General features: G+C 44.3%; 1 protein-coding gene across 1 annotated transcript in view; it reads left to right on the top strand.

The window, feature by feature from the left end:
• The window catches only part of MARCH4 (membrane associated ring-CH-type finger 4), a 112,006-nt gene that overhangs the window by 3,284 nt on the left and 85,226 nt on the right, over window positions 1-23,496 (top strand). The gene's annotated exons all lie outside the window — the stretch shown is intronic.

The raw sequence follows: 23,496 nt of genomic DNA, 5'->3' as shown, positions 1-23,496 counted from the left end.
AGTAGGGAATAAGGTATCTTGTTATTTCTCTTTTCAGACCTAAAGTGTATTGACTTAGAAAATCCCTTAAATGCTGCCCATCCAGGATAGGGAATGCCAACTCTCTCATGGACCAGAGCTTTCCCAAGTCTGGCAGGTTTTCCCTACCCTATTCATTCAGATTTTTCACAAACACCTCTCCTAAGTTCACCTACAATCTAGTGCCAGTAGTGCTGGATAGCATGTGTACATTCTTCAAGAACCATAGAAGGTGGCAACACTCTCCAAAGAATTACAGATAGAAAGGCTCATCCAGTAAGTGATGCTGGAGAAGGAATATTCAATTGCAAGGTGGGCAAGGTTATGTGTTCCCATCAGCCACTTCTTCAGTAGTTTCCTGAAGTGCAGAGAAGACCTCTGGATACTCCTTGTGGAAGTGGCAGTGCAGCAGGATGCCATGCCAGGCTTTGACTGGCTCTGGTTCTTGCTGAGGGTGTGCTCTGTAAGACGCAGGCTTAGCTGGCATTTTCATTCATTTTCTTGCTTTGCTTTCAATGGACAAAGAACTTTAGGGACCAGCGATTCCTGGAGCTACAGCTTGGAATTATGAGGGGAAGTGATATAGATCTCAGTATGAATAAATGTCTCTGAGAGGCTGGGGGCTGGATTCTTCCTTCTTATGACTAAGATTACCTAAGTATCCAATAAAGTGTTGTCCAGAGTTGAAAACTCCTGTTAGGAAAAAACTTCCAGAGTGCCTTTCCTTCAGTCCTTCTCTCTACTTCCAGCACCAGGCTCCATCAGAGCTATGGGATAGAGTGGCTTGGCTGACAACAAGAGGGTGCCTCACTTTAATATCAGGCTCTTGCCGCCATCAAGTACTTCATACTTTTCAAAAGAAAGAATTATTTAGCTTCCTAAATTCCTAAGGCATTTCTTTTGTCTCCCATATGGGCTCAGGTCTGCATGTCACAGGGGCTGCTGGGAGTGTGGCTTCTGGCAAGAGCACTCTTGTATCTAGAAAACAGCAGGACTTGGAGGTGCCCTGGGATAATATTTCCCCTGCTGTGTGAACTTCTCCAAATAGCTTTATGCCTCTGGGCTGCTTTTCCAACTTACATGATTTGGAGACACCTTTTCATGCCCCTCTCCCTTCCTCAGAGGTGTGTTGGGAGAATCCAGGAGAAAACAAGTATAAAAAATATCTTGGAAGGGATTTATATATAATGAGCATGTATTTTGATAACAGAAAGCTGTATTTTATTGAAAAAAGAAAAAGAAAAAAAAATGGCAATATTGTGAAATACCCTCATGTGATACAAGATCTGGTCAGAGGTTAGAAGCTTTCCTTTCTTGTTCATTATTTTGATGATGTGTCATAAATAAAGCATTGAATAAAAAAAGCTAACACCAGTAAAGGAATGGGTTCTATTATGTGAGAGGATTAGGGGGCCAAGTCTGCATTAAGACTGGATCAAATTAAGCACTTCCTGCATATGATTATTATGTTTTGGGGGTTTACTTTATCTGTGCAGGAACCAAGAGGCTTTAATGGGATTGTGTTATAGCAGTAATAAGAGCAATGTGAGTACTGCATTAGGTGTGGAGAATACAGTTTCCCACTTTCTTCTTTTTTTTTTTTTTTTTTCCCACAGCATTTCTATGAAAGAGACAAAGGAGAGAAGATAAGGGAAACTCTAGAGAAGGAAGAGAGAGATAGAGAGATAGAGGGGCAACAGCAGCAGAGGGGAAGGAGAAAGAGAGGGACAGAGAGAGGAGGAGGAGGAGGGAGGGGGAATGGGGGAAAGAGAGAGAAAGAGAGAGAGAAGCTAAAATTTCTGTATTTTAGTTTCTGTTCAGGGAGAGAGCTGTTCAGCAATTGTCTACACATGGCCCTGGAGGAAATGTGGTCTGCAATCTTAGTAGCTGAATGTCTTGGTGTTATCTCTGGCCAAACAAAGGAATTAAGCAGACCCCCACCTCCCCGCTCCCCATCACCCCAATCATTTGTTACTGCTATAGGGGCTAAACAACTGCCCAAAAAATGAATATTTGGTCTTTTCCTGCCAAGGGCTTGCAATATCTGTGGTGAGGAACAACAAGAGAATCCAGCTAGTTTCACCTTTGCACCTACCTACAAAGGACTTTGCATCCATTCATTGGTGCATGCATTTATTTAACAATTTTTTGGGGGCATCTACAGTGTGCCCGTTGCTGTTCCAGGCATGAGTATTCAGGAGTGAACAAAACAGATGAAATTTCTGCTCTCCTGAAGCTGACATGCTGGTAGAGACCATAAATAGATAAGTAAAATAGTAAGAAAATGAGGTGATTTAAGTGCCGTGATGAAATTTAAAAAAGGAAAATGAGTTAGAAAGGAATGAAAGGGAGGTAGTAGGAAAGGCACCACCACATTAGATAGGGTAATCAGGAAAAGTCTTCCTAAGAATGTGTCATCTGAGCTGATACCTAAATGATGAGAAGGGCCCGGCAATGCATAGGTCTAGGGGAAGAGCATTTCAGGTGGAGGAAATAGCAAGTTCAAAAGCGTGAATGTGAATGAGCTTAGCATGTTGGAAAAATGGAGGAGAAGACAGGAACTGAGAGAGGGATAGGTGTGAACACTTGCTCTGAGAACCCACTTGGCTCCATGCTAAAAAGCTACTGAGTAGCCTCTCTCCTCTCCACCATTCATTCATGTTGAGCAGGGGTCAGGACCCATGAGACTGTAGAACCAGAGTCCAGCTCAAAACTTCCTCACTCTCCCTTTTTCGTTGAAGCTGAGCTAGCCCACTTTGTGGGACAATGTACCATTGTGGGTAATCTGAACTCTCTGAAGCCAGATGTCCCCAGCTATAGGCCTGAACAAGTTATACACCCTGTCTGTGTCTTGGATTCCTCATTTGTACAACTGGGAAAATAATAATAGTCCCTATGTCATAAGATTATTCTGAGCATCAAATCAGTCAATACTATAAGAGCAGTGCTATCATAGCATTTTGTTATTGTTATTATTACTATCTCAGATTCAAGAGAGTGCTGTTCCTGCCTTGTTTAAAAGGAAAAGTGTGCCCTAGCCCACAGGCTGTCAGGAAGCCACTATGATTGTGGCATGTATGTGGACTGTTTCTTGCAGACTTATAATGCTCTAGGCACAGAGCGCAGCTTGTCCATTTCCATCATCAAAGTCTTTATTAAGCATCTACCTTTTGCCTGCTGTTCTGCTGGACAAGGTCCAGAGATGCAGGGTAGATGTGGTCCTGCCCTCTGGGAGTGTCACAATCTAACCCAGACATCACAGGGGCTGATAGAAATCAAGAACACACAGACAGTGGGGCTGAGTGAATTACAGTAATATCAGGTACAAGAAAGAGATGTATATTTAAAAGCAGCTAGTGGGCGGGGTGCCTATTGAAAAAGACAAGTCAGGGAATTTGCCACTTTATCTACAGTTAGTTAGAGAAGACTTCTCTATTGCTGCCGAAGACCAAGTGAGAAGAAATAGATTTAGGCTGCCAGGCTGAGGTTGGACAGATGGAAGCAGAAGAGATGTGTGTCCCCACCCCCACATCTGACTGCCATGGAGGATTTTATCTTTGTGGAACAACCTCCAGGCACTCCACACATGGATACCTTGAAAAGAGGCGAATCCGCCTCCCAGCTAGGCAGCTGTGGAGTGCCTAGAGGTGGGTGCAAAGACGAAATCCACCATGGCAGTCAGAAGCTAGGGTGGGAGGCCACCTGTTCTGGCCCTAATGGAAAGTAGGACGTGTATCTGGAAAAGTTTAGCAAGCTTAATCTGCCTTTTTATTCTTTCTGGGGTTGGCTTCCCTGGAATTCTGTGTTCAGAAGGGGCAATAATTGTATGGAATGGTCCAGTCAATGTTTCGGTTACTTGGGAATAAGATATGGCTTTTCAGGGTGTGGGGAATCTGGAGATCCTAAGATGCAATGAAAACCTGGGAATGGAGCTCAAGTAGAGCATTTTAGAAGAGACTTAAATGGTGTACTTAGTCGTCTTAGTGCTATGGTTTGATTTTACATTTCTTTGTGTGGTTATTTAGTATCTGTCTTCCACAAAGAAGAGACCCATTCCTCACATTTACAGGCCCTGGGGCAGGAGTATAAATGGAACCTCACATACCATGGGCCAAAATATTTAAAAGCAGTAAATCCAGCTAAAAAACTGTTAAAATATATTTTATCCTCCTTTCCTAACAAATACTCCTTGAAAACAACCTGGGAGACAGGTTTGAATTTAGAACTTTTAGATGTCTCTGGATTCTGTGCTAGTCAAATGGGGATAACTGTCTTTTGGTCTACAGGACATTCTGATTCTCTTTCCAATGCTGACTCTAGCCTGTACTAATGAGCCTTGGACCCACGTGTACGCACAGTCCTGCTGGCTTGTCCAAGCTCTGTCCATACCATTCCCCAAACAGTGGTGCCTTGCCCCAATCCCTGCCCTTGGGCCAGGGAGGGAAGAGTTTATGGATCCAAAGAAGAGAGTCCTGCAGGTCCTGGGAGCAAGTTCATGGCTCTCTGGACAGGAATTCCAGAGTTCCAGGTAATTGGAGCATATTCCAGAAGACAGGTGAGGTTCCTTGACCCTGCAGACTCCTCACACTGTGGGGAGAGGTTCAGCTGAAGGGGGAGCAGGGTGGGGTCCTCTAGAGCTAGGGGTTATCTTGTCTGGGTCTAAGGGGAGCACTGTAAAGGGACTATAAGATCCCTGGAGGAAGTGAACTGTGTGTGTTCATTTGTGCTGGATCATCGGCTCTCAACCCAGTACCTGGCACCTGCTTCATGCTGTATGAGTATTTCTTGAAAGGACCAGCCTCTGGAGCTCCTCCAGTGGGCAGCTTCATAGGTAGGAGAACTGGGGAAAAGAGAACATTTAGGAAAAAAGTGGTGTCAAATGCCAAAGATGTGCTCTGCAGAAGAAAGGGTCCACAGGGCAGTGCCTTCGATAGTGATAGAATTTCCAGGGAAGTAAACTTGGGTTTCACTATTATACAAACTTTCCATGAAAGCTGTCCCAAGATCTTATAGGCTGCCTTAGAAGGGGGATCTTATGGGGACCTGGGACTAGATAATCCTCAAGATCCCTTCTGAGCTTGGGAGTTAGAATTCATAAATAAGATAATTTTGGGGTCTGGGAGATTTTTAATCTAAGCAAAAAGAGATGATCCCCTCACCTTCTCCAATTCAAGGGGTTATCTTATCTCAGGACATCTAGGCTCAGTAAACACATTACATGGCATATACAAATATATCTTCAGCAAAGATTGGAAAGAACAGTTTCTGTCCTGTGTTCATGGAAATCCTAAGGTGTTACCAGCCATTTACAACGCTGCAATTGTAAATTTTCACCATGCATACATCATGATGGGAGAGCAAGTCCTTCATGGCCAATAGGCAACAGACACCATCATGGACCCAAGGATACAAAACCATCCTGGGAAAGGGGGAGCCCACTTACCTCCAAGAGTTGTGAGCTTTCAGTTCCTACTTCTGTCAGTCCTGGTCCTACTTAAATTGGAAGCTCCAAGAAACTTTTCTTCACTCAAGCCTCTTACCAAAGCTCTAATTCTCTATTGGGAGGTAAGGTAAGGATGTTAAAACCCCACCACAGGGTTACAGGCTATTTCACAGATATCGCTGTCTTACATGTGTACACTTGGTCACGCATAAGCACGAATACAACATTGAATGCATCTGTCTCGCTTTCACAGGCAGAACTGGGAACGAGAGGAAGGGAGATGCCTGTGTCTTGGCAGTTGCAGAGCAGTTCTCAAATCAATTGATTGTAAGATTCTCTACACAGTGTTCAGTTTGTAGTAATCCTTCACTTACCAGGATCAGCTTGGGGTGAGTTGACCAATTTATTGGATGTGGCTTCTAGCTGAGGCCCCCATCGAGAAAGTGACTTAAGGCTAGCAGGGCAGGAAGTTACAAAATATGGATTTCACAAGAGGCTGGGAGAGAAAAAGGAGAGATATTGGGATTCTCTCTTTCTGCCCGTTTTTCCAGCTGGTATACTGGAAAAGTCCAGCTGTGGCCTGTGAGATGGGGGAGGGAGAGGAGGTTGGAGGGAGAGGAGACACTCAAAGGAGTGTGGGGATGAGCGAGCTGCTGCTTGTTTGCTGGGAAGGAAGCCAAGTTGGAAGTAAGCCTGGATGTAAAGGAGCTGGCTAGCAAATACTGTGTGGCTCAAGCTGCATACCATCCCCCTCCCGAGATGCATCATATGTAAGCCAGAGTTTACATGTACATATAGTACACATTTGATACCCCATTCTGTGTATGGTAAAAGCAAAGGTGAGGTGTACCTGGGGCTGACTGTCTCATGACAAAAGAGCAAAATTGAGTAAGTTACAATTTGAAATCCAGGTAGATGCAAATTGTCAGGGAAAGAAAGGGGGGAGTTTCCAAACACAGGTTCTACCCAACTCTGTGATCCAAGAATGACCTCATGACTCACAAGAGGTATACAATTCCTGAACCCAGCGAATTGTACTCGTGAGGTGTTTTGCAGGACCTGTCCATAGAGGTGTTGAGAAGGACAGATCAAGTTATTTTTCTCCTTTATGGAAAGACTGTTTTGGATGTGGTTGAATAGAATCAACATCAATGTCTGAAAGAACCCTCTTGAAGCCACCCCAGTGGCTAGCATAGGGCTCTGCAAACAGTAGGGACTCATTATTTGCTAATCCTTTCCCCCTGCTACTTGCACATGTTCATTCCGGATTAATAGTGCTATATTTATATGTATATGTGTGGTAGAGGATATATTTTTGTGTGTGTGCACGCGTGTGTGCACACATATGTGTATAAACTAAAAGGCCAAGCAACGGGGGTATGGATGACCCCTTGCAATCTCATCCAAACTCATTTACTGTTTCTATAATGACAAATAGTGATGATTCTTGTCCTAGTAATCATAGTGATCATTATCTTGGCTTAAGACCATTTGGCTAGCATGCATTTCCTTATTCTATTGCAGAATGATGGGAAGAACATGGGCTTTGAAGCCCAAAAGACATGGATTTCATTCCCATTTGGGGCTTTTCCCAGCTGAGTGGTCTTGGGCAACTTATTTAACTTCCCTGGACCTAGATTTTATTGTTTATAAAACAGAGATAAAATACTGAGTTCGAACATTTGTAAGGAATTGACACGATGCATTAAAGATCTAGGCACACAACAGCTGCTAACTGAAAGGGAGTGATATTTACCCCATCCCACCAGTGTGTCTCAGAGACCTGGAATGGAGCCCTCAGATCACACTGTTGCTTTTCCTACTACCCTCTCTCACTGAAGTCTTTAAAAAATCAGATGTCTAAGGCTATGCTTCCATCACAGTAAACCCCAAGCTGTTTTTATGACTGACAATCAGGGATGGGTGTTTTGGACCAGCCTCTGTTTCGCAGATTTTCTGCCTCTGTATTATCTGATTCAGCTGAACTCTGTCCTCTCTTCCTTGGGTCCCTCACTCCCAACATCGTTGTCTTTATCCATCTCCATCATCACCAGGTCCCTGACAGATCTTTATGAAACAGCACTCTCTGCTTGGCAGGAACTATGTAGAAAGACACTTTCCTGCACTTTGAGTTCCTACAGGTCAGGGGCAGACCATGCATGCAGACAAGCATGAAGAGGAAGTTGCAGAGGAAATGCTTGCCCAATATGCAAGCAAGAGGTTTTGCATTGAAGGTCCTCCTTGGACTGGTGTTTCTGAAAACCTAGGATGGGATGGACAGCCCCAGACAGACATGATGTTAAATAACATTGATCCCCAGGTAAGAATGTTGTTCCCTTTTCAGTCTGCTCTCATGCTTCATGATTATGTCTAGGAGAAAATCTCACCCTAGTGATAATATGTATTTAACACCTTTCTAGTGATGTCAGTCTGCTTTATAAACAAAGAAAGAAGACATTAGATTCAGATCTTCGGACATGCACTTATTTTAGCTAGAATTTCTCACCTTGTTTTGTTTATATTTGTATGTGTCTATTCTTTTTTTAAATGGGCTTCATTTTTTTAGAGCAGCCTTAGGTTCACAGCAAAATTGAACAGAAAGTACAGAGAGTTCCCATGTACTCCCTGCTACCCCACCATCAACATCCCGTACTTTGGCCAGGCACAATGGCTCATGCTGTAATCCCAGCACTTTGGGAGGCTGAAGTGGGAGGATCGTTTGAGCCCTGGAGTTTGAGACGAGCCTGGGCAACATAGCAAGACTCCATCTCCACAAAACAAAAGAAAAGCAAAAAGAAAAGTCCCACCAGGGTGGAACATTTGTTACAACTGACCCTGCATTGACACATCATTATCACCCAAAGTCCATAGAATACATGAGGGTTCACTGTTGGTATCGTACATTCTAAGGGTTTTGACAAACATATAGTGACATGTATTCACCATTATGGTATCACACAGAAAACCTATGGTATGGTATCATACCTAAAAACCCGCTGTGCTCCACCACCTATTCGTCTCCCTGCTTCCACTCCCAATCTCCTGGCAAAATATTTGGCCTTTTCTAGGATGTCATATAGTTGGAATCAGATAGTGTATAGCCTTTTCAGATTGGCTTTTTCACTTAGTAATATGCATTTAAACTTCCTCCATGTCTCAGTGTCTTTTTGTGGTTGATAGCACATTTCTTCTTAGCGCTGAATAATATTCCATCGCATGGATGTCCCAGAGTTTGTCTATTCTTTTTATGGCAAATGGTACCAGTCTTTCATTTATGGCAGTGACAAAAAGTCTCCCTTAGAAATAAATTTATTGAAATAGAAATGTGAGACATTTAAAGGCAAATGTTAAGTTGGAAGAAAATAATAGTGTAGATGGTACATGAATACATCAAAAAGCATAAGTGACTGAAGTTATTCTGACCTGGCTACACTTTAAAGTAGTTTTGAAACATCTGTGGACATCAAGAAGTGCTTCAGGAAGAAGATGATACATGGAGTCCCAGGCTGTGATCCCAGGGCATTTTCAATCTCTGGCTTTGAGAATTCCAAAGTAGATGATTACTTCAGGAATACTGTGTATTAGTAGGAAACCAAATGGGGAGAAGACATGTGTCCACCAGACCTGAGGTTCTGGAACAAGGAACAGAGGTGTGGGCCCTGGAGGAGGAGAGGAGAGTTAGTTGGGAGGGTATGATGTAATCAAAAATGCAAGTTCAGTCATTCAGCACTGGCAGAGTTCAATTAATAAGAGTAAGATCTGCTATGAAGAAAGTGACTTTTTATTCCAAAGCTAGCTTAGGGGAAGAAGTACAGGCTTCTTGCCTTAAGGGTACCACTTCGTTTTTAGAGCAGAAATCAGGTGCTTTTAGAAGGGGTCTCAGCGCGAAAGACACACAGTGGAGGAAGCAAGCAGGTGGAGGTCTGCATAACTCATTTCAGTGCCTTATCTACTGGGTGGTCAAGCTGGTGACTGCTGGCATCTTCAAGAGCAGAACTAGACTGTAAATGTGACCAAAGCTTTCCAGGTGGGAGAGAGTTTTGTAGTGGGCATACTTGGGGTTGTAGATTGACTGTTGTCTCTTGAGGCAACCTCCTGGTGGGTGAGTTCCACTCAAGCTTCTAAGTACCTAGTTAGGTGAACTTGCCCTGTAGGGAGAGCCTGATGAAGAGGAGGTGAAAAGCTATAATTGTCTTTCTAAAGGACTAAGTAGGAAGTGGGGAATAGGGGGAAACAGAGAAAAGAGAAAATAAGAGGAAAAAATAATAAAAATAATAATTCATTCTCTTTTTTGTAGAAAAATGGGGGTACTTGGCTACAACAGGGCCATGTGACTAGGAAAGAAGAGGCATGTGTCACCCATGGCAGAGGCAGGAAGGGCTGCCTCTTGCATCTCTCTTCTCCCCTGCCTCAGGGATCTGAGAACTCTAAGTCCTAGATGGGATAGCTGCAAGATGGAAAAGTCTGACCAACATGGGCTCTGACATGAGGGAAATGCTAAGTTTGATTGTGTTAAGATACTGAAGCTTGGGGGTTTGTCTGTTACCCAGCTAATGTTAATTTCCCTGACTAATACAACCATAAATTCCCACTCCTGAATTATGTTCTCAGGGTATTCTTGAGTGAAGCCAAATCTGGGGCTTGCTTCCCATTTCTCCCCATTTGGTTTCCTTCCCCTAGATCCCAGAGCAGGGCAACAGATGGTACACAGCTCCATCCCTCACAGCTCACTAAGCCCCAACAACGAAGTGTTTCAGCTCAGGACTGACATATCACTTTTGCCTGCAACTCCCTGGCTGGATCTAGGAATATGTTTTTGCCTAACAGCAATAGGGGTGGGGAGTATAATCCTTCTGGGTGCCGGCAAAAAGATGAAGGCTTTTTTTCCAGACATGGGTGAGTTCTAGAAGTCTCTACCTCAATAAAGGTAGAGTGAGTGAATGAATGAAAAAACACATGGCAAGCTTTTAGAACACCACTTGACCCACATTAAGCATGCAATAAGTATTACTAGTTATCGTTCTTATTTGTTCTTTTATAAAAAGAGGAGGTTGTACTCTGGAATATCCAAGCTGCTTCTAGTTCTGCTGTCCTCGTTTATGCCTTGTAATGCCCCAGTCACACCTGGGGCTGATATAAATCCAATTCCTCCTTCCACGTATAGCAGATTCCTCCCTAGAAGAATGGCCTAAAAACTGGACATTAAAGGCTGAAAAGGGAAAAGAATTTGGGAAATAGAAAATGAAGGATGTTCCTGGCACAAGAACAATGAAAGCAAGGAGTCAGAGATGCTTTTGTAGAAAACTAGCAAGGTTGATAAGAACACAGGGCTTATAGAGTCAGGCAGAACTGCTTTCAGATCCCACTGTTACTGTGCAGTAGATGTGTATCCTTGGGCAAGTCACTTATAGACTCAGTATCTTAATTTTCTCCACTGTAGAATGGCAATGATAATAACAGTACCTGTCCCAGAGGTTGTTGTGAGGTTAACTGATATAATGAATGCGAAAATGTTAGCATAATGCAGAATACAAACATACAATAAAATCACAAATACACATTAAACATTAGTGCTTGGTGTTTTTGTATGACCTCAAAAGCTCTCTATTGTTTTCTTCAAACTTTGAAAATGTCTGCCTTCGACTGTGTATGACTGTGAGCTGCTGACCTCAGGAGGAGCTACCATGATATCATCTGTCAGGAATAGATGAAACTAAATATACCCAACCATTGCCTGTAGCTAAGTAAAATGATCTCACAGATATACTTACTATTTTTCAAATGTATATGGAACAAACTCAAAAGCATCCTTCAATTTACTGTAGCTTGTCAATAAATATATTCTCAAAGAGATACTCAAAGTATAACTACAGTCATTTGAGGGTTTGTGATACTTTCTGAATATTAAAAAGAGTCTAATTAGAGAGATTGTATAAAATAACTAGCCAGTACTTTCCAAAGTCTCAACATCAGGAAAGATATAGAAGAACGGCCAGGCATGGTGTCTCATTCCTGCAATCCCAGCACTTTGGCTGACTAAGGCAGGAAGATTGCTTGAGCCCAGGAGTTTGTGACCACACTGGGCAGTATAGTGAAACTTTGCTTCTACAAAAAAAATTTAAAAATTAGCCAAGCATGGTGGTACATGCCTGTGGTCCCAGCTATTCAGGGGACTGAGGTGGGAGGACTGCTTGGACCCAGAGGCAGAGGCTGCAGGGAGCCATGACTGCACTACGCACTCCAGCCTCAGTGACAGAGCGAGACCATGTCAAAAAAGTATGTGTGTGTGTATATAAAAGTGTACATATAGAATGATGGAGAACTGTCTCAGATTGGAAGAGTCTAAGGTGATATAACAATTAAATACTTTGTATAATTTGGATTGGATTCTGGACCACGTAAAGGACATTAGTGCGACCCTCGGTGAAATTCAAATAAGGTCTGTAGATTAGTTACTAGACTTGTATCAATGTTAAGTTCCTAGTTTGGGTCATTGTACTATGGTTAAATGAGATTTAACTTTTGGGGAACTTGGCTGAAAGTCATATGAGAAATCTTCATGCTGTTTTTTTTTGAGATGGAGTCTCATTTTGTTGCCCAGGCTGGAGTGCAGTGGCACGATCTCAGCTCACTGCAACCTCCGCCTCTCAGGTTTAAGTAGTTCTCCTGTGTCACCCTCCTTAGTAGCTAGGATTACAGGGGCCCGCCACCACGCCCACCTAATTTTTATATTTTTAGTAGGAACAGGGTTTCACCATGTTGATCAGGCTGGTCTCAAACACCTGACCTCAAGTGATCCACCCACCTCGGCCTCCCAAAGTGCTGGGATTACAGACGTGAGCCACTGTGCCCGGCCTATTTTTATAATTTTTAAAAATAAGTTTAATGTTATTTCAAAATGAAAAGTTAAAAAATTCACTTAAAAGGGGAGAGGATGCAGTATACTTACACCTGAGGAACTGCGTGAAGCATGTTTGTCATGTATTTTTATAATCTTTTTATTAACCAAACAATATGGAAATTTTCAAGCACATATAAAAGTAGAATAATTGCGAATTATTGCGAATTGGAATAATTGTGAATTACCGGTATAGCAAAAATAGCATGGATTTGCTGGTTGGAAAAACCTGTGTTAGAATTCAGGCTCTATCATTTACTAGCTGTGTGACTTTAGGCAAATCAGTTAAATCCTTTGAACTTCAGTGTCCTCTATCTGTCATAGGGGGCTAATGAAAATAAATACCTCAAGACAATACGTAGCCCAGTGCATGAAACGGGCTCCTGAGAAGTCTTAGTTCCCTTTCTGGTCTTTCCTTCCCCCTCTGTCCAAAGCGGATGATAAACATGCTTCACGCAGTTCCTCAGGTGTAAGTATACTGCATGCTTTGAGATTGACAGGATTGACACCGGTGCGGGGTTGAGTGGGCAGGGAAGTTTCCCCAATACGGGCCCTTCAGCATATAAACAGAGTTAATGATCATCAGCACAAACAGCATTGGCCACTATGCAGTGTTCTTGAACACTTCCTAACCCAACACTGCCAAAAAAGTGCCTTCGCACATTGAAGGAATGTGGGTTGTATCTTTTGATTTATCCCGTGGTGATCCCTCTAGGAGCCACAGATTTAAGCCTCTGTGGAGCCAAAAGAGCTTTCTAGTCCTGGGGCTGTCAGTTCAACTGGTTTGGAAAACAAGTGCCAAAACCAGCCATTGGCAGGTGAGTGAGTGTAGGCAGCCAGTGAGTGTGCAGAGGTGTCCCTTCTGCTGTATGTGTGCCTGTGGGTAGGAGCGAAGGAGAAGACTGAGGGGTTGGGGGAGGAGGCTGGGTCTGCACGAAATGCAACTTTTTAACACAAAAGAAAAAAGGCACTCCAGGGGTTGGCCCATTTGGCTGCTCCAGCCTTTTGTGTATCTTTGTTCCAGGGAGAACCCAGAGGGTCTGGTCTTTGCAAAGTCAATGCAGGCATTCTGTGCAATACTTGCTGTCTTGTTTCTGGTTTCTTGACATCCATTACGCATTTGCCTCCAAAAAAATCAAAAATCTGAGTATCAGAAAGAGTACGTGATGTGATTTCAAGGACTTTCTACCTCCAACCAAAAACGAAACAAACAAACAAACAAAAATCCACTTATTGGGAAGTGACCCTAGAGATTTAAATTAATTTTTATTCTTTCTACAAATGCAATTCAAGTAAAAAAGTGTGTCTTTGACATGAGGCTGGAATTTGCTTCAAAATAATCGAGTGACTATAAGTAAAACAAGACTGATTGTGCATGTCATTGCTGAAGGTGGGTGCTGGGTACATGGGGGGTTTATTCTAATTTTCTCTCTACTTTTATATGTACTTGAAAATTTCCATATTGTTTGGTTAATAAAAAGACGATAAAAATACAAGTGTTAGGGCCAGGCGCAGCGGCTCACGCCTGTAATTCCCACACTTTGAGAGGCTGAGGCGAGTGGATCACTTGAGGTCAGGAGTTCAAGACCAGCCTGACCAACATAGTGAAACCCCATCTCTACTAAAAATACAAAAATGAGCCGGGTGTGGTGGCGCATGCCTGTAATCCCAACTACTCGGGAGTCTGAGGCAGGAGAATCACTTGAACCTGGGAGGTGGAGGTTGCAGTGAGCCGAGATCGCGCCACTGTATTCTAGCCTGGGTGACAAAGTTAGACTCTGTCTCAAAAAACAACAACAAAAAATACAATTATTAAATCAGTTTCACAAACAGTCAGGTGGAATTAGCTGAGAGTAGACAAGACAGCTTTGGGCACAATTATGCTGAGGACCAGAGTCAAAGACAGAGAGGACCTGAGTGAGTCCCACCAGGTATTCACCAGTCTTGTTCAATGAGGGGAATCAACTTGATGACCTCTTAAGGGATCTTCCATCCCCCAAGGTCATGATTTAGAGATGAAAATGTCCTGTCGTCCGTTTCCTTTCTGGTCCACCTGGTCTAGTGGCAGCAAAAGGATCAGTGACCATTCATTCAGTAGAGGTTGAGTGAACACCACTGGGTGTCAGATCCCAGGAATGCAGAGATAAGATGGGGAGCTCGGAGTCTAGTGCAAGAGACTAGTGTGCTGAGAGCAACCACAAGACATAATGAATGCCGTGGACCAGGGTTGCATATGTCGTGCTAAAAAAACCGCACAGGAGGGGTGACTAGTGATGCCTGGGAAAGCTGGAGAAGGACCCCCACATGGGCTTGCCTTTGAGTGGTTGAGTAAGAATGAGTAGGTGGAGTCAAGGCAGTTAAGGGAATTCTCCAGGTGGAAGTGTATGTCAAAATATGGCAATAAGAGATTAACCCTGATTCTCCTCATCAGAAATGTGTTCCTTCCTACTCAGCCTAATCCTGTCTCCCTCTCATTGCATTTTAAATTACCCGCTGTGCTTTAAGACCCAGAATGTGGGGTAGGGTGCAGAGATGGGAGAGATGTACTTACTCCTCTTTAGCAACGAGTCCTTTTAAGCCCAGCCTTTCTGTGGTTGGTCCTAATGACCTTTCTGTAATAGGAGCCTAGAGGTCTGGATGTGCTTGGAGGCGCCTGCCTGGGAACAGTAACTCCACAACAGCCATCTTTGTTGATTGAATGGAGCTTTTATTTGGAAGCCACCAGAGGGTGTGGAAGAAATCTTGTGGGTTCAGGAGCTTCCTTATCTTCCAACACAGGCAGAGCCACTAGCACATGTTTCTATGGTGGGAGGGAAGAGCAGGCACTGTTTTCCTAATCTTTTTTTTTTTTTTTTTTTTTGAGACTGAGTCTCGCTCTGTCGCCCAGGCTGGAGTGCAGTGGCACAATCTCGGCCCACTGCAAGCTCCGCCTCCCGGGTTCACGCCATTCTCCTGCCTCAGCCTCCCGAGAAGCTGGGACTACAGGCCCCCGCCACCTCGCCCGGCTAATTTTTTGTACTTTTTAGTAGAGACGGGGTTTCACTGGGTTAGCCAGGATGGTCTTGATCTCCTGACCTCGTGATCTGCCCATCTGGGCCTCCTGAAGTGCTGGGATTACAGGCTTGAGCCACCGGGTTTTCCTAATCTTTAGAAGTGAGAAACTGGAGGCCGGGCATGGTTGCTCACACCTGTAATCCCAGCACTTTGGGAGGCCAAGGTGGGCACATCACTTGAGTTCAGGAGTTCGAGACCAGCCTGGCCAACATGGCAAAACCCCGTCTCTACTAAAAATACAAAAATTAGCTGGGCTTGGTGGCAGGTGCCTGCAATCCCAGCTACTCGGGAGGCTGAGGCAAGAGAATCATTTGAGCCTGGGAGGTGGAGGTTACAGTGAGCTGAGATTGCACCACTGCGCTCCAGCCTGGGCAACAGAGTAAGACTCCATCTCAGAAAAAAAAAAAGAAGAAGAAGAAGGAGAAGGAGAAGGAGAAGGAGAAGAAGAAAAGGAGAAGGAGAAGAAACTAGGACCCAGAGAGATGAGGGGACGTGTTCAAGGTGCAAGGCAAATCCCTAAGCTGGTATTTCCTATTCTCAGACTGGAAAATATCAGTGAATACATCAGCACCTTTCAGGATAAATAAATTCTTCCTTTTTTCACCCCCTTTCCAGCCTCAGAACTATTCATCTATTCACTTCCTACATATTAATATATTGTAGTAAAGGATTAATTTACCAGAATGTTTAGAGAATGGAAGAGATGAAAGAGAATGGGTGGGAGTTTATGGTTAATTTGATTATCTAGTGAATTGGGGGCTAACCCCTATAAGTTTTATTTCAGTTTTGTTGTTGAAAGTCTTTATAAAATGTGAGGCTACTTGGCAGTGCATTTGAACATCGCCTCAATTTTTTTTATGTTGAAGTGTTGTCGTTTAAAGTTAGGCTCTGTGGTTAGAAAAGGCACAGGAAATGAAGTTCTAGCTTCATAGGCCACAGGATATCTTGTAGAAGCTGGTGGGTGGCTTTTATTTAAACTGTGATATCAACTTGTTTTATCTTTCTCCCACACGAGGGGAATAAAATCTCTAGTTCATCCATTCTGCAAATATTTATTGAGCAGCTGCTTTGTGCCAGAACTGCATGAGGATTCTCGGTACCATGGTGAATTGGAACACAGCTCCTGTCTTCTTGGTGCTTTGCCAGTCTTATGACTGCAGGGCAGGAATTAAGATATAGTGTGGTAAGGACTGAGGACTGCTCAAGGTGCTATGGGAGGGCAGGCTTGAGGAGGGTCAGGGATGGCTTCTCACAAGATGAGATATCTATGGTAGACCTGAATTTAGCCAAGATAAGAGAGTGGAACACACTCCAGGTAGAAGGAGGAGCTTTTCCAAAAGCACAGAGGGGCCAGGTATGGAGGTTTATGTCTGTAATTCTAGCACTTTGGGAGGCCAAGGTGGGAGGCTAGCTTGAGCCCAGGAATTCAGGATCAGCCTGGGCAACATAGTGGGACACTGTCTCTAATAAAAAACAACAGAAAAAGCAAAAGCTCAGAGGGAGGAAAGAAATGCACCCCTGGGAGGAAGGGAAAGGCCCACTTTGCTTCCATATGTAAGTACTAGCTCATCCTCCTTTCTCTGCACACTCACCTTGGGCAGTAGAGTTGTGTCGGACTCCCTGGAGCATCTGCTGGGGCAGCTGAGTTTCACTTGACTTGGGAGCTCCATCTGTGCAGGCCCTGGCCTAGCCCAGCCTGGCTTCCATCAGGAGGCTGCCTTACTTAGCCTACTTGAGGAAGAGGGACATGGGAGTCCCTCAATTTGGGGTGATCACTATGGTAACAATCACGTCAGGTTGCTCGGGACTGCAACAGGTTGACAAAGGGGAGTACAGAAGCCCTAAACCCCTGAACATGCCAAGGTTCCTCCAATGTGGTTGGCAAATTGGATCTCTTTCAAGACCCATGCATACTTTTATTTCAGATCTTTTACCCAGAGGCCATTTTCTGGACAGAGAGCCAAAAGAAAATGTCAGAAATGCAGCACATACCCCGTAGTTCTCTCAGAACTTGGAATTATCTAGTCCTTGCCATTATTCTGCATTTGCTCATACCTGTAGGGATCTGGTAGATGCACAACCAAGGTACTATATTTGCCTTTTTTTTGTCCTTTTAAAATTATTCCCCAGGTGCCATCAGCATTATTACTACCTATCCTCATGCTGGAAAGGCTTAACAGGTTCTGTTATATATAGAATAATGCACTTTGAGAAAGGGACCTTCCTTCATCTTTGAGGTGAGTCAATCAAGGTCTAGAGAGGTTAAGTGAGGTGTTTGTGTTCCTGTCATGCACAGATGCTGTGCTAGCCATGGCCATATCTTCATAAACAAAACAGACAAGGTCTCCACTCTCACGGAGCTTACAGCCTGGAAGTGAAGTCCAGCAGAATGGTGGGTCCTCAGCTCGTGATAGGCGTCCTGGTGGCCTTGGCCCCTTGGCTGAACTGCACCAGCTGCTTCTTTTTATTATTTTAAAATGTATTTTATTTATTTATTTTTTAAAGGCTAGTCAAGTGAAGCAGTGGGAGTGGAAAAGGAACAAAGAAATTTGTAACTGGTTCTGATCAATTATTTGTAAATACCACTGCACTTGGACCAGCCAAGCTTCTTGGCATAGTTCTGCTTATAGCTCTTGCATTCCCTCTGCTGATAAGCCTTCAGCCTCTCAAAAAGTATTGACAATTTCTTGATCAACTTTCATGTCCTTTCTCCACTATATTTCTGCTTCAAATATCCAAGATGTCCTTTTCCTTGCACGTGGTGATGCCTGGCATGCAGTGGGACTCCCAGTGCCAGTAATGTCTATTCTTTGCATGTTTCCACTCTAGAAACTATTCACTCTGAATAAACAATTACAGGTGAGGTAAGTGCAATGGGCAGAAGTACAGCAATTATGTCCCAGAAATATAATAGGGTCCTCCAGAAGAAAACTATGAAACTGAGATTATCATCCCTTTCCCCTCCTATGGATGAGAGGTAGACTTGGAGGGTTGGGTAACTTGTTTGTTGGTTGTAGGACTGGGGTTTGGATTTTGGGCTCCTGGCTCCAAGTTCAATGCTCTTTCTACTGTTTAATTAAGCATAATTAAATTTAGCAGCTATTTTTCAAGTACCTGTGATGTGCCAAGCATGGCGCTAGCCCTAGGAATTCAACAAATAAATATGGTTCCCTGTCTCAATAACTTTTCAGTTTAACAAGAGAGATAAGTGTGTGAGCAAATGATTGTCATAAAAAGCCATGATGATGAGATGTTCCAATAACATCAGGGGCAGAAAACAGGGAGGGACATGCTTAGATTGCATGAGTCAGAGGCCAGTGGCTTCCTAGACAACAGAACCTCTAGCTGGTGGTAGGAGCATGTGCAACAGCAGACCAGAGAGATGGGGAGAAGGTGTGCACAGGCACCTGTCAGGCAAGGTGGTCTGATGTCAGTGTGGTGGGGTGGCACAGTGAGGTTGTGTGGCACAGTGAGGTTGTGTGGCACAGTGTGGTGGGGTGGCACAGTGGTGATGGTATGGCATGATGAGGTTGTGTGGCATCACATGATGGTGTGGGTAAACAAGGTGGTGTGGCATCGTGTGGAGTTCTGGCATAATGAGGGAGTGTGGCATGGTGAGGGGGTGTGGCAAAGTGAGGGGGTGTGGCATAGTGAGGGGGTGTGGCATAGTAAGGGGGTGTGGCATAGTGAGGGGGTGTGGCATAGTGAGAGGGTGTGGCATAGTGAGGGGGTGGCACAGTGAGGGGATATGGCAGAGNCATAGTGAGAGGGTGTGGCATAGTGAGGGGGTGGCACAGTGAGGGGATATGGCAGAGTGAGGGGGAGTGGCAGAGTGAGGGGGAGTAGCATAGTGAGGGGTTGTGGCATGATGAGACAGTGACGTAACATGGTCGCGTTGCGGCACAGTGTAATGGCATGGCATAGCATGGTGGTGGTGGTGTGGCATGGTGTGGCATTGTGTGGCATAGCATGGTTGTGTTGTGGCCTGGTGAGGTCGTGTTTTATTACATTATGGTGTGGCAAAGCAAGGTGGTGTGGCAGGTGAAAGAAATCCACTTGATGAGTGTCAGAAGACAGGAGGGCAAAGCCCAGAGGTCCCTGAGCATATTCAGTTTTTTGCCTCCACCCGGCTGTCCCTTGCAGTGAGACTGGGAGGAAAGCATCAGGCCACCACCTGACCCAGTGACCCTACATAATAAAGAGTTTGAGCAGTTCACTCTGCTGCTTCTCATTGTCGAGAAAAATGTTAAATGCCCTCAGCACAGTGACAACCAGGCACTCCTGAGGTCTGACCCTAACCTCTTGGTCGAGCCTCCAGTCTCGTCACTTTATCCTCCCACCAGATACTCTGGCCAATCCCCACTGCCTGCATCTCCAAATAGACTCCATAGCTCTTTGCCTTTCATTTCCATTCAAAGGCGTTCTTCCCCACTGAGGCCTCTCTTCCATCACCAGTCCAAGCCAAGCCTCCTCCAAGCCCTAGCCTGTCACATGTCACCTTCCCCATAAAGCGTCCTTCCTGCACTTCGCATCATCCCCAGCTGTGCTCCTGCAGCACACAGTGCAGGCCGCCTGCCCCGTCATCACTGTGTACCTGTGAAACCTCCATTTCCTCCTCCCAGGTGAACGATGAGCTCAAGGGAGCTTGTTCCATGCGTCTAGTTCACCTTTATTCAGCCCTGTGCCTAGCAATCGCAGAGGCTCAGAAAGGTAATGTAATTACCACAATCGAAGCCAATTAGGCATTTAGATACGTTCATGGATCTGCTCAAAAAAAATCATTTTTGTTTCCTAACCAGTGTTCTCCCCTTTCTGCTAAGACAGGAGAGGAGAGATCCCTGAAAGTTATGTTTTTATCCATCTTGTGGTTAGTACATTATTCTCTCGTCCTTTCTTCAGCACATTGAGCATGTACACTGAATTTGTTACTGCTCCCCACACTAGGATTTAGTCACTGAACAATGAGACAGTATCCCTGCTCTCAAGGAACTTACCTTCTTGCTCTCAGATACAGAAACCCAAAGACACCAGACCAGCCCAAACTGACCAACAGTCAGCAAAATCACTGATGTCTCCTCGGTATCAAAATCCTAAAAGACACGAAGGATTGAAGAACTGTGATAGATGGCAGGAGGCCAAGAATAAACAACAATTAAATGCAACGTGGAATTCTGGAACCAACAACAACAAAAAATAGGATGTTAGTGGAAAATTGATCAAGTTTGAATGGAGTCTTTAGTGTGTACCATAATTTCCTGATTCTGATAATTGTACAGTGAATATGTCTAATGTTAATGTTACAGGAAAAGGGTCCTGATCCAGACCCCAAAAGAGGGTTCTTGGATCTCTAGCAAGAAATAATTCAGGGCAAGTCCATAGAGTAAAGTGAAACCAAGTTTATTAGGAAAGTAAAAGAATAAAGAATGGCTACTCCATAGAGCAGCCCTGAGGGCTGTTGGTTGCCCATTTTTATGGTTATTTCTTGGTGATATGCTAACAGGGGTGGATTATTCATGCCTCCCCTTTTTAGACCACATAGGGTGACTTCACAACATCACATGGCATCTATAAACTGTCATGGCACTGGTAGGAGTGTAGCAGTGAGGACAACCAGAGGTCACTCTTGTCACTGTCTTGGTTTTGGTGGGTTTTGGCCAGCTTCTTTACTGCAACCTATTTTATCAGCAAGGTCTTTATAACCTGTATCTTGTGCCGACCTCCTATCTCGTTATGTTACTAAGAATGCCTTAACTGGCCAGGCACGATGGCTCATGCCTGTAATCTCAGCCCTTTGAGAGGCCAAGGCGGGTGGATCACCTGAGGTCGGGAGTTCAAGACCAGCCTGACCAACATGGAGAAACCCCATTTCTACTAAAAATACAAAATTAGCCAGATGTGGTGGTGTATGCCTGTAATCCCAGCTACTCGGGAGGCTGAGGCAGGAGAATCACTTGAACCAGGGAGGTGGAGGTTGCAGTGAGCCAAGATCGTGCCACTGCAATCCAGCCTGGGCAACAAGAGCGAAACTCCATCTCAAAAAAAAAAAAAAGAATGCCTTAACCTCCTGAGAATGCAGCCCAGTGAGTCTCACCCTCATTTTTACTCAGCCCCTATTCAAGATGGAGTTGCTCTGGTTAAAATGCCTCTGACATTGACATTAGGAAAGACCCAACGAGGGATGTATGGAAACCGTATTTTTGCAACTTTTTAGTAAGTCTAGAAGTAGTTCAAAATTAAAAGTTAAAAAAAAAAAGAAACCTGTGCCTAATCCCCAGTTCTTCTCTCTCTTTACCTTCACCCTATCTCTGTCAAGGGCATTTTTCTTTTTCTTTTTTTTTTTTTTTGAGACAGAGTCTCACTCTGTTGCCCAGGCTGGAGTGCAGGGGCACCATCTCAGCTCACTGCAACATCCTCCTCCTGGGTTTAAGCAATTCCCTGCCTCAGCCTCCCAAGTAGCTGGGATTACAAACGCCCACTACCACGCCCAGCTAATTTTTGTATTTTTAGTAGAGATGGGGTTTCACCATCTTCGCCAGGCTGGTCAGCATTTTTCAAACACCATGTTCTTTTATGGCTTCTACTCTCTGGATAAAGAAAAATGGAAGGATTCAAGAGATGTTTATACTGTTTATACTGCCACCATCTCAGTTCAAGCTACCCTCCTCTCTTGCTCCTGGATTACTAAGCCTTTGTTCTGACTTCCTGCTTTCATTTTTATTTTCTCCATTCTATTTTCTACAGAATTGCAGAGTTATTGATCATTTTTCACCCAAATCTGCTTCTCAATATTGGCTTTAAATTCTTCTGTGTATCCCCTTCTCTTAGAATGATGCCACAGCTCTTTGACTTGTTTTACAGGGTCATTCATAGGCCGTACTTACGAAATACATGAGAGTGGGTAATTCACAAAGAAAACAGGTTTAGTTGGCTCATGGTTCCGCAGGCTGTACAGGAAACATGGCTGGGGAGGCCTCACGAAACTTATAATCATGGCAGAAGGTGAAGGGGCAGCAGGCACATCCTACATGGCTAGAACTGGTGGAAGAGAGAGAAGGGGGAGGGACTACACACTTTTAAACAACCAGATCCCGCAATAACTCACTCACTATCACGAGAGCAGCACCAAAGGGGAAATCCACCCCCGTGATCCAATCACCTCCCACCGCGCCCCACCTCCAACACTGGGGATTACAATTTGACATGAGATTTGAATGGGGACACAGACTCAAACCCTATCAACTGCCCTCTGCCCACCTCTCTAAACTCATGGCCTACCCTTACCTCCCACCTCTCATTGTGTCTTCATTAGGAATATTGACCTCCTTTCACGTTCAAAGGAGCCATGCTCTCTTTTGCCCCAACCCATGGACCACTATTCCCTCTGCTTAGAAGCTTTCATCTCCTTACTTTGTCCCCACCTGGTTACTTTCTCCCATCCTTCAGACCTTTCTGGCACACATTTGTGGTGCTCCTCCTATGAGCTTCTGCAGAACCCTACATTCATTCCAGTGATCACAGCGCTCACTCCACTGCATATCTTCACTCTGTATTCCCCTCTAAACTGTAATCCCCATGAGGGCAGGTGTTGTGTCTACTTCAGTATTTCGCGGAGGCTGGCACACTGAGGACACTCAATGAATTTTTGTTGAATGAATGAACCAACATTTTAAAGCATTAACTATATGCACAAAAACACCCAAGCTCCTAGCTATGTGTGTTCGTGACGGGGTGGTGGGTACCAAAGAAGCAGAGCTTGCCTTTGATGGGGTGTCTGTGTGTGGGTGGGTGGGTGGGGGTGGTGGGCTTAAAATCAATTCAAAATGTTGCTTGACATAGAGTGACCAACTATTCTAGTTTGCCCAGAACTGACAGATTTCCCAAGATGTGAGACTTACAATGCTAAAATTGGGACAGTCCCTGACAAACCAGGACAGTTGGTCATCTTACAAGAATGCTCCAGCTAACTACACTGTAGACTGTTAAACCCAAGAGACAACACTCAAATACTGAGTGTCTGCTTGCTGAGATGTCAGGAAGCACTTGTTCATGATTGGTTGATAGGTGCCTGTTTTCACACTCTAGG

Source organism: Theropithecus gelada, chromosome 12 (genome assembly GCF_003255815.1).
Source record: "Theropithecus gelada isolate Dixy chromosome 12, Tgel_1.0, whole genome shotgun sequence".
In the NCBI taxonomy this organism is placed as follows: Eukaryota; Metazoa; Chordata; class Mammalia; order Primates; family Cercopithecidae; genus Theropithecus; species Theropithecus gelada.
This window is presented reverse-complemented; position numbering and strand designations above follow the sequence as displayed.